The 12,006-nt window shown below is 41.8% G+C and overlaps 1 protein-coding gene across 3 annotated transcripts in view; it reads left to right on the top strand.

Moving 5' to 3' along the window:
- The first annotated feature begins 7,925 nt into the window (after nucleotides 1-7,925).
- Nucleotides 7,926-12,006, top strand: part of cntn4 (contactin 4) — a 344,140-nt gene continuing 340,059 nt past the window's right edge. Inside the window, exon 1 of one of the 3 annotated variants that reach the window (XM_037535160.1) lies at nucleotides 7,926-7,943. The gene's annotated coding sequence lies outside the window, so the exon portion shown is untranslated. Of the gene's footprint in view, nucleotides 7,944-7,967; nucleotides 8,336-8,520; nucleotides 8,539-12,006 lie in introns of those variants that run through there. The other 2 variants (XM_017711697.2, XM_017711698.2) reach the window with 2 other exon arrangements.

Consider the following 12,006-nt stretch of genomic DNA (forward strand, 5'->3'; position numbering starts at 1 on the left):
AGTGCCATGTAGTTAATATATATATATATATATATATATATATATATATATATTAAAAAGAGACCTGGGTAGAAAAGAAAGGACATTTTATGTAAGGGGGGGGGGGGGGGGTGTGATGTGTTTCGTAAGTCATTGACACTTTAATGCTTTAATGGAATTGGCACTGATTAATGGGATCTGTAATGCTGTTTGTTGGTTCTAATAAAGAAGAAAGAGCACCAGCCTCACGTTAACGCGAAGGTCCATTTCGGTCTCGTCATTGGAGGCTACATCGCAGTTGACCAGCCTACTGACGATATAACCCTGTCAGTGTCCTTAAACATGTATAATGTTATTGTAAAGTGAGGAGAACGTTTGTTGCCCTGAGGCAACACCGTGCAATAGAGAGTTAACATATATATTGTGTAGATGTGCAAAACGTGGCTGCACTGATACGACAGCCTGCGGAAATAGTCCTTCCGAAAAATCTGAAGTCTCCGTCCTGCGTTAGTACAATCATCTGTGCTGACAACAATCGGTCAGCTGAAACCTTCGTTATGAGTGATTACCTCTGCGCTCGTTTTGTGGAGGGAGAGTTGACTGAATTAAGAGCCGGAGCATCCGGCGGAAGGCTCGGCACCAGCTGCTGCTCGCCTGGCTCTCTGAACCGCTGCTCCCCTCGCAGCCGCCTTCCTCACTGGCTAATCCCATCAGGAATTCAATTTACTTCCCCTTTAATTATCGCCTTTCCCATTGACTATTTTAAAAGGAGAAGATTTTCTTAAATCCCACTTACTATAATTAGGGCTTATGCGCGGATGAGGAAAAATTGAAGGGATCAAAGGTTGAATTCATTTGTAGAAGGGAGCCAAATTGCCACGCACTCCTCTAGATTGGACGGCGATACAAAGTGCTGTCATAATTATGTAAATAACACCGCAGAACTCGCACCCAGCCTGGCCCTGTGAGTTGCTTCCAGCTGCAGCGTCATTTATGCTGTGTTTTCTTTTCTTCAGTGTTTGACAACAGACTTGTTAGCTTGTGCCATCTAGTGGATTAGCTCCATCGCCTTGGTCATGGCATTGCGTCTTCAGCAACCTGATTGATCCCCTCAATCTGCAGTTTTCTCTCATTTACTCAAGTTGAAGAGACAGTTAAAGGCCTAGCTAAGCAATAACGCTGCAGTTATCTGTTTAAAGGGCCTCTATGGTGCATTTTTGCTGTTTTATTTGCTCGGATTATAACATCTGTCTGGCTTTGTGTACCAAAAATCAGCCACAACTCATTTTTAACATGACTATTTTCCAGCCTCTCTTCATTCCTCAGAATTAAATCGGCTGTTTTTGTTACTGTGCCTTTAAAACTGATGTATGTAAATGACCTCTGTTCTGATTCGCTGCCCTGTACTGCACCTCACTCCAAAAGAAGTCCAACCTGAAACACTCCCTATAACTTCAGGCTGAAGGGGCAGAGCTAAAGTACTGTAAGCTGAATGACTGGACATAGCCTATGTACATATGTTTTTGTGATGTCACAAAAACATTGAATTCTAAACAGGCAGCTTAGTTTCTGTATATGGACTGATATGTTCTAGAACCTTCAACATAGTACTGCTCTTTTGTCTCAAAACGGCAAACAATTGAGATTTACTGCATGTATAAATGGTTCTTTGATGGAAAACCTGTTGTAAATGGTTCTTTAAAGACCCAGAAGCACCAAAAGGAACTCTTTTGGAGTACGACGTAGAACGCTTCCACTATTGTTACAAATCAAAACCTAGTTTTCCATACCAAAAAGGGTTCCACCTTTGTTATAAGTCAAAGAACCCCTGTTCAGTACTAGACAGAACCCTTACACTGTTGTTGCAATTCAAGGAACCTTTTTTTAGTACTGTATAGAACCCTTCCACTACTGTTATGACTCAAAGAATCCTCTTTCAGTACTATATAGAACCCTTCCACTACTGTTATGACTCAAAGAATCCTCTTTCAGTACTATATAGAACCCTTCCACTACTGTTATGACTCAAAGAATCCTCTTTCAGTACTATATAGAACCCTTCCACTACTGTTATGACTCAAAGAATCCTCTTTCAGTACTATCTAGAACCCTTCCACTACTGTTATGACTCAAAGAACCCTCTTTCAGTACTATATAGAACCCTTCCACTACTGTTATGACTCAAAGAATCCTCTTTCAGTACTATCTAGAACCCTTCCACTACTGTTATGACTCAAAGAATCCTCTTTCAGTACTATATAGAACCCTTCCACTACTGTTATGACTCAAAGAACCCTCTTTCAGTACTATATAGAACCCTTCCACTACTGTTATGACTCAAAGAACCCTCTTTCAATACTATATAGAACCCTTCCACTACTGTTATGACTCAAAGAACCCTCTTTCAGTACTATATAGAACCCTTCCACTACTGTTATGACTCAAAGAACCCTCTTTCAGTACTATATAGAACCCTTCCACTAGAACCACGATTATAGGGTTCTTTGCATCGTGAAGCGGTTCTTCAGATTGATGGACAATATGCATGAATGTGCCATAGATGGTTCTAAAAGGTTATTCTATTGTTACAAGCTTAACATCATAATAATAGAAGAACCCTTTTTTTGAAGTGCTACATAGAACCCTTTTCAAAAAGGGTTGAAAATGTGCGTGAATGGTGCTGTAGATGGTTTCATGTAGACCCTTTTGGAGAAGGGTTCTATATGCCACTGAAAAGGGTTTTCCATAGTTACAAGCTTGACACCGTGAAAAATAGAAGAACCCTTTTGGGTGCTGTATGGAACCATTTTCTGACAGGTTCTACATAGAAGCATTTACAGCAAATTCTCCACTAATGAGAAGAAGCCTTTTACTGATGCGAAGAACCCATTTATCATGCAAAGGGGGTTCTCTGAGTGTTCATGGTTGTGCATAGACCAAGTTTCTTAACTAAAGGAGCCTTGAAGAACCGTCTTTTGTGAGTTTAGGTCAGTTTAAAGTGATAAAACCAAAAAACTCTCTAATAAAAATCGAAGAAATATAACTGGCGCTATAAGACGTGGCAGTAAAAGTCTCGGGGATGTGGGTGAGGGTGCACGGCCGTATTTCTCATGCAATTTACCGCTGTTCTCTCGCGGAGTTCATGCACCGCCGCTCCGTTTCCAGCCTTCCTCGGAATCGCTGCATGCAAAGCAGACCCCAGTCATACCGCAGTGCACAAATGCACATAACAATGCTGTCAGCGGAGTGTCAAAACACTTCACACTCCCCACACTGCAGTATTTGTCACTATAGACGGAGAGCGCCGCGGGGAGCCGGCACATGTCAATAAGCCCATGCTATTGATCAACATACTTACTGAGAGGCTTAAGATACTCTTGCTGACCCGTAGACCCTGCAGTCCCCGCGTCCACAGGTACCCATTGATCCACTGCGCTGGGTTTGAGGGGGCAGGGAGGAGGGAATCTAATGGTATCACAGGGGAAAACGAACTCCTCCCACGATGGATGGATGTGTTCTCATTAAGGAGAATGAATATTTTATCAGGTAATGTACATGTCAGGGTTTGCAGACCACTTTCCTGTGTGCTCGGTCTTGCTGCACTAGGTTAAGAGCCAGTCTTCAGAGAAAAAGCCATAAGATTCCTGTGTAGGGGTGGGTTTCAGGTAAAGTGGGTCGCTCGAGTGGCTTTGCTGCTTTATCAGCCAGTGACAACAGCCTGCGACTTGTTGTGGTGCACATTTTACTAAAGAGCAGCATTCATAAGGCTACATAAACGTAGGGCTTATTCCAACGAGCACTCACAAGCCTTTAGAGATGTCTATACGGACGATTCCGGGCTTGGATGTTTGGTTGTTCAGATTCAGTTATGGTCTCTTTAATCTCAAGGCATTCATAGAGACCGTAATAAGATAAATATATACATCATCATCATCATTTATAGGGTACTTTTTATTGGGAGGTGTCTGTCCCAAACTTCAGGCCCTACGGTGACACTTATTAAGTAATTAATAATTAATTAAATAATTATTTTTTTTGTATTTTAAAGATTATTCTGGGTGAAGTTGAACGATTTAGATCTGTTATGAGTTTAAATAAAAAAGAACTTTCCAACTTCATTAAATATGCTGTCCCACGTTTTCGCGTCAGTACCAAAACACAGTCTTAGTCTGTAGGCGGAGCCTGATTTTAGGCACGCCCCTGCATTTTAGAGCAGGGAGTGAGGCTGCATCCCTGGCCCTCATGGCCACATGGTGATCAGTTAGATTCCATTGTTTTGAAGTAAATAATAATGACAGTAATATTTTTTCATTAATCTAGCACTTTTCATGCCGGTGGCAGCTCAAAGTGCTTTACAGACAGGTGATAAAACATAGTTTTACAAGAAATCATTCGTTTTTAGTTTTTGTTGGGATGCTGCCGCTTGTTGTGAGCTGGAAGGGATGTGTGGTTTTCTGAGGAAGTCCAGTAAGAAGACCATTACAGTGATCAACTCTGCTGGAACAAACGCATGAACAAGTTTCTCTGCGTCGCTCTGAGAGAGAAAAAGCAGAACTTTAGTGATTTTCTCAAATAAAAGAAAGCGACTTTAGTGACTGTGTTTACACGCAGATAAACCAGAGCTCAGAGTCTAAGATCACACCCAGGTTTGCTACTTCAGTTTTAGTATAAGAAGCTAAAGAACCAAGTTTGTCATAAATCATTTTTCTCTGAGTTTCTGTACCGACGATCACGCATCACAAAGTCTGAAAATCAGCGTGGAACATTAAGAATTGTCACTAACGAATCACATTTTCTGCAAACAAGTCAACTTTCTTGTGTGTTAATGAAAAAATCCGATGTGAACATTTTTGTGAACAGCTGTTTAAAGCTGTGCACTGCAAAAAATGATATCTTGTCAAGTGAAATGATCTTACATCTAGTCAATCTATCTAACATTTCTCATTTTGGGGTGGTTGTGCACTTATTATAAGATTTTCTAGCTTATTTTCTGATATTTTTTACTTCTTTTAGGTCATTTAATTAAGTAAAATTATCTCACTATACTGGCAGATAGTTTTGCTGGTTTCAAGCTCATTTCTTAAGACAAGCAAAATTATCTGCCAGCATAGTGAGAAAATTTTACTTGATAAAAGTTCTTCAAACAAGTAAAAATGTCTAGAAATAAGTTAAATAATCTTAAATTAAGCTTACAACAATCTCAACAGGAGAAATGTCAGATTTTTTGACTAGATTTAAGACAATTTTATTTGACAAGATAGCATTTTTTGCAGTGTGTTTGCTGGTCATGTACCGGCCGTGTTTCTGAGCTCAAAATGAGCTAAAATTGCCACTACCGAAACATTTCGCTGCTGTCGGAGCAAAACCTCACATCTCCACTTTTGTTGATTTTTCAGTTTTTGACATAATTTAAAAATACATGTTGACCTTTATATTGTATGTACATTTTATGAAAGATGGATCACAATAAATGGCCAATAATGCCTTGGAAAAAATTCTGGTTCCATTGACTTACATTGAAAGTAATGTAGGTTTTTACCTTCTCCTGTAAAATTACCATTTTGGAGATACAAGGTTTTGCTCCGACAGCAGATTCGTTAAAGTTAATGACGAATTATGACTGTTTTGGTAGTGATGAATAGGATGTCCATTAATTTATTTGAATAAAATAAGCACGTTTAAGGTATAGAGTCATTCAAATCAAAAGGACTTTATTCTGAAGTCCAAGTCAGGCGAATCTTCCAGATGTGTCTCGGCTCTGACTTTCCGCAGACAGCTGTGGCTTTACGTAGGTGCTGTGTTTATGTATGTATTCAGTGAAGTGTTGGTGATGCTGCTTTATGTGAACAGAATATGAATTGACGGAACTGATTTTGAGTGATTGAGTGGTTATGAAGTGACTATAAGCTGGATATGACTACATATTCAATTGATGTTGCATCATCATTGCTTTAAATATGAATACATGGCAAAGTTTATAAGTATGCTTGCATAAGAATTTGCGTTCTTAATCGTTAAGGCTGTAGTAGCATCGTTGTTAATAATGTCAATTAGAATTTATAATTATTAATTAACCTTGTCTTTTTTTAATATAATAACACCGCACATTACATTCTACTGAAATATGTTGCAGTATATTATATTTATAATGGTAACAATTCCAAGTCAGTTAAAACGGTAACACTTTACTGTAGGGTGCTGTTCATAAGGCTACATGACACCTACATAAGGTTGTCATTACAACTGACATAACCCTACATAACTGTTTATAAATGCTTATTACAACAGGCATCATCTGCCATAAAGACTATCTGACTTTGGTCAAATGTAACCTTTATAGCAAATGTTGCTTATTGGAACAAGCGTTTATAAACAGTTATGTAGGCTTATGTCAGTTGTTATGAACAGCACCCTACAGTAAAGTGTTACCGTTAAAACGAATGCGTTTCAGCTCTGACTTCAGTGGAATGATGTAGGTTTGCGCCGGTGTCGTGCTTCTTCTAGGCTGCTCTTCAGCGAAGTGTTAACGACTTACGTATTCAGCTGATTTTGCATCATCATTGTTATTAACCGACTGAATTAGCTTCTGATCAGTATGCTTGCATAAGAATTCCTGTTGTTAAGCATTAAGGCTGCATCATTGGTAATAATAGCATAAACATAATTTGCAATAATTAATTAACTTTAACTAATGAATTAAATTTGTCTGCCTTGCCTGAACAACAATACAGCACGTAATATTGTACTGAATTATACTGCAGCACAACATAATGTACATTTATTGACTTCCCAGTCAAAAGGGCTATCAAATACAAGCTATTTATTTTTCAGGAGATAGTTGTGAGGAGATTAGAGACAAGATAATCCACTTGCATGAGGAAAGAAATAAGAATGGAAAGGAAAAAAGGTGAAATAAAAAAAACAAGTTTCCAAAACTGATTACAAGCTACAGAGAAAATGGGGCTCCTAACAACCACCTGGAAGACCTGGTATTTGTTTAATTACATGTTGTAAATAGAATAATACAGTTTATTAATCCTGACTGACCTGTAATTCACTGCATGTTTTAGCCTCCTAAATTTACAGGCTTATTAAATGGGAAACAATGCAAACTGACTTGGCTATTTGCAATGCCAGAGTGGGTAATCGGAATGGTCAGGAGAATTCCCAGTGGCCCAGGAACATTTTGGGCCGGTTACTGTGTTTCAGCATATTCAGAAATGGTGGAAAAAAAGCAGAGTTACTGAAAGTCCCCAAAACTGATTAAAAGCTATAGAGAAAATGAGGTTCCTAGCAACCACCTGGAAGAACTGTTAGACCCCAAAACTGCCCCCCCACCAGATAAACAGCACTGAAAGCTTTGATCTCTGAGAGAGAGGAGAAGATCAAGCTGCTTCAGATCTGAAAACATCCACAGGTGTTTCTGTCCATCCTCCCACTGTGAGAAGACCACTCAGCGCTGTGGGTCTGAAAGGACGTTTAGCTGATCAAGAAGATCCTCGCTGAGAAAAGGAGACGGACACATCAAACAAAGAAGCTGAACGATGGACTGACCACCCCAGAGTCCAGACCTCAACACCACTGAATGGGTTTGATCACTTCAGAAAATCTAACCAGCTTCTGAGACTGAACTTTGGAGGCGTGTCTATGCTTTGAGGTTCTTTGAGGAGCTGAAAGAAGAGAAGCTGGTCTGATCTCGAGATACTGACGCTGAGAAAACAATGAACCGAGCTGGACTCTGAGCTGAGCATGCAGAGTGACGCGCGATGCTTCGTGGAGCTGAGGACCCTCTGAAGGGCAGCGAGCGGCTCTCCGGCTGCAGGTGGGCGGTTTTTGATGTTTTCAAAAAAAAAAAAAACAAACAAACAACAAAAACCAAGTGTCTCACTTTACCCGCGCTGTCCGGCAGCGTCTGACCGCGGGGCTTTCAGAGGTGCTCTAACCGAGAACTAATAGCGCGCGAGGTGGGTCTCTCTTTTTCGTAGGTCACTCGAGGCTCGCTCGCGCCCTTTTCCCTTCAGCTCTGCGAACTGCGTGGGAGGCGCCCGCCTCGCGCCACTCGGAGGCTGCGCGCGACGCCTCCTCCTGCTCAGCGCGGGATGCGCGTTCAGCTCCTCTCAGCTCCGAGAGCCTCGCGTCTTCCTCTCCTCGCGACCAAGAGGAGGCGTGTGTGCGCGTGCATGGGGAGTGCATGTGAGGGAGCGTGAGCGCGCGCGCGCGCGTGTGCGTGTGTGTGAGTGTGTGTGTGTGTGTGTGTGTTTGTGCTCGCGCGGATGCTCGGATCGGCTCGCCTCGAGCCTCGGAGGGAGTCTGCTCGCGCGCCCTGAGGAGGACGGAGAGGAGTCCATGGTTCACAGTAAGTGGCGCTTCTCTCGCTCTGTACTTAGACGGCGGTGCGCGGTCCTGGCGCGGTCCGACCGCCGGGGAGAGGAGTGCGTAGAGCGGGCGAACAGCGGGCGGAGGGCGGGCAGAGAGCGGCGCGGCTCGGTTTGGATTCGCTTGTGCGGAGTGATGCTGGAGAAACGCTCGTATCGTCCGCAGGCTTGCTGCAGGTATTAGGTCAGTGTTACACCTTAGTGGACGGTCTGACTTAAGTACTACCACTACTACTATTAATAATAATCATAATAATAATCATAATTGATGACAAATATGATTAGTTGCTGCTGTTTAAATACCGTACGGTAATAATAGTCATGACATTATCCTTAATATTATTATTATACTTCTTCTTATCATCTCCGTCCTTATTGTATAAAATTGTATATATTTTAAAATATTTATTTCACCTTATTTTGAATTTTTCCCGCGTTTATTTTTCATGCTGTGCAATTATTTCCATCTATTTTTCTTTAACATCCGCTGAATCCTCTATTCATCCACTTGCCTTGAAGTTTAGCGTTGCAGCAACTTCTCTCATTTAAAAGCGCTTAAATCGCCGTCGACCCGCCGACCTTTCCTCGAACTGTAAGCTCCAGCTGCTGAGCTCCTGTGCGGGTGTGCGTTACCGAGGCTTAGCGGTCATGGTGATGATCTGTAATGGCCAGACTGAGACCGAGCCACATGGAGCCCATCCCCGAGATTGGCGTTGCCTTTCATGGATGAGAAGTGCAGATGTTCGATAATCTGCTCTCGCTGTCCCATGACGCTTAATCCGGGTGGGATTTGACGATTAGAGCTGACCACTAACTCTTCTCGGAGCAGGAGGCTGGGCCTGACCGCACTCGGCGAAAGCTTCCCCAGTTCGCTCGTTAGGGCTCTAGGGGTCCAGGAGTTTGTAGACACCGGAGTTTCTGCTGAAATCAACCAGGATGTCTGCATAGTGAGGAACCCAGCTGGCAAGGAACGTTCCAAGAACTTCAGCTAACGTTGCCTACAAGTTCTACTTATGTTTAAAGGAAACCTTTTAATCTTCAAAGAACGTTTGATGGATGTTGATCATTTCAAATAATGTGCCTAGAAGGTTAGATGTTAACTACTCTCTCAGAAGTAAAAGTACTAATCCGTCACTGGGGCAGCTCAACTCCCGTCACTGGGGTGGTTCCCTCAAGGCTCCATCTCAGTACCTCCATCTCAGTAGTCAGGGAACATAACTGAACCATAATCCACTGAAATGATCTGTTCTAAGCTGGACTGACTCCACACACCCCGCCTCGCCTCCAGGCTTTTATTCTACTGTTCTGGTTTAAAACATTCGGTTATGAAAAGGAACAAATACCAACTTTTCACCTGGAGAACCTGATTTAAGCTTCACAATCAGACCTTAAACCCACTGTAGAACCTTTGAGGGAACATCTACACTGTTTGAACCTTGATGTACGAGAAATGTGCCTGCACAGAACCTTCATTTCTCACAGCGTAAACATTTCAACCTCAACATTCGGAGGATGTTTTGAGGATGTTCTCAGGGCTACAGATTAGGTTACGTGATGATGTTTTTAAAGAAGGTTCCCAGAAGAACATTCTGGGAACTACTAACCCCTCCTGCTGAAAACATTAAAAGAACACGTGCGTGATGTTCTCCATACGTTTGTAGAGCAGAACTTCTCTAGCCGGGAGGACGTAGAGTCATTCAGAGAGGTTTGGTGTGAAACGCTCCGTTCTAGAGTCAGAATCGTTGACAGTGGTGGTGATAGGAACCAGACGTCTGAAGGGTTTAAAGCTCCCTCACAGAAAGCGACCACATGATGTCATGATCATGATGGTCATGAATACAACGCATGAGCACACCTTTTGAAAGGCAGGGAGGAGCAAACAAGACCAAATATTAAATAAAAACACCTTTTTTTTTCCGATTTTCCACTATTTTACCATCATTGACGTTGCGTATAAGAACTCGGACACTAATGTAGGTCCAGTAGCGCTAAGAGAATTGATTATCCACTCATCAAATGACTTTTCTTCTTCATTTTATCCTCTGGTTTGGAATATTGTAAACTTTTTTTTTTCCCTCTCTCATCCCCTCTCATACTCATACATATCATTCTCAGACTTTGGTCAGCATAACTGTGGAAATGACTGTAGCCCAGTGATCCACATATCAGTGGTGTCGTTCTTTTTCAGATTATTTTTCATTACTAAACATAACATAAATCTGTTTCTTTCATCTGGATTATTTGTGAAATGCTCTGTTCTAGAGGACAGACTAGAGTCAGAGGTGTTTACAACGTTGATGATGGTAACCAGACATCCAATATAACTGCATACATTTTTATTTGCATGCGCATGGCATTATGGGGCTAAACAATCCCCAAGAAAGCTTATTTGTTCAGATTTACCATCATCAATACTCCATATAGTAAATAAGTGTCATTGTCCGTCTGGTTCCTATCACCACCACTGTAAAGAAATCTCCAATGTCTACAATGAAATCACTCTTTGTTTCCAAGTTAACAGCTGAATTATGAATAAAATTGAGAAAATCTGCTCTTCTGGGAAGGTTTTACACTTGGTGTTAGAACATTGCTGTGAGGATTTGATTGCAAGCGCAGTAGTGAGGTCAGGCGCTGGTACTGGATGAAGCTCCATCACTCCAGTACACATAGCTGTGTTCCACAGCCCAATGCTGGGATGCATGGTGACCTTAGACCCGTGTGCGGCTGCGCTGGAGCTTCCTATTCTACTGGTCTATAGAGATTATACAAGCACCAGTGGTGGGTGGCCCTTAAAGTGCGCTCACAGAAGCACTGTCTGGATACTTTTGGATACAGAGCGTATCTCATCTCATGAATTATTCAGTCGTACTCCCAGGTTTAGTGTCACGGCTTGGATGATGTCATAGGGAGACGCTCGGACTAAATAACATTGAACTCCGCTTCAGCAGAAGTTGTGTTTATGTGGTTGGGGAGACTAATCCTAGCATCTGTCGCCCACCCTCGCAGGCTGCGGCTCAGTCCCGGCTCTGCTGGTGCCAAGTGGATGCGCGTATTTGGACCCACGGCTGCCAATCCGGCTTTTTTTGGACCATATTTTGGATGTCAGTCACTGTCAGTGCAGAACGAGTGTGGCTTCCACTGGGGCTGTGTGATTGTCCTTTACTGGCATGTTAAGGTTATCAGCTTTAATCCTACAGTTAGAAGATAAAAACGACTAAAAGTGCCAGTGATCTGATACCAGATATCAGCAACTGTCCGGGAAAAAAAAAAAAAGCATGTATGTGTTACATGCAAATGCAAGAGTTTTCAAGTGAAAATAAGTTAAAACTTCATCTGCAGAGAAAAAACATTTTCCTGCACATTTTCGTGCATTAATTATATTTAGTTACTCCATTCAACATGGAAAAAAAATAAAACGGACATTAAATGTGATTTGACTTCTGCACAAGCCACATTTTATACACACACTTCATCTAAGCCACGTTATGTGTGTGTGTGTGTGTGTGTATGTATGTATGTATGTATGTATATATATATATATATCGCTGCTGTTGGAAGAAAACCTTGTATCTCTAAAATAGTAACTTTACAGGAGAAGGAAAAAACATACTTCACTTTCAATGTAAGTTAATGGAACCAGACGTTTTTCCCG

This window comes from Pygocentrus nattereri, chromosome 26, assembly GCF_015220715.1.
Source record: "Pygocentrus nattereri isolate fPygNat1 chromosome 26, fPygNat1.pri, whole genome shotgun sequence".
NCBI lineage: Eukaryota > Metazoa > Chordata > Actinopteri > Characiformes > Serrasalmidae > Pygocentrus > Pygocentrus nattereri.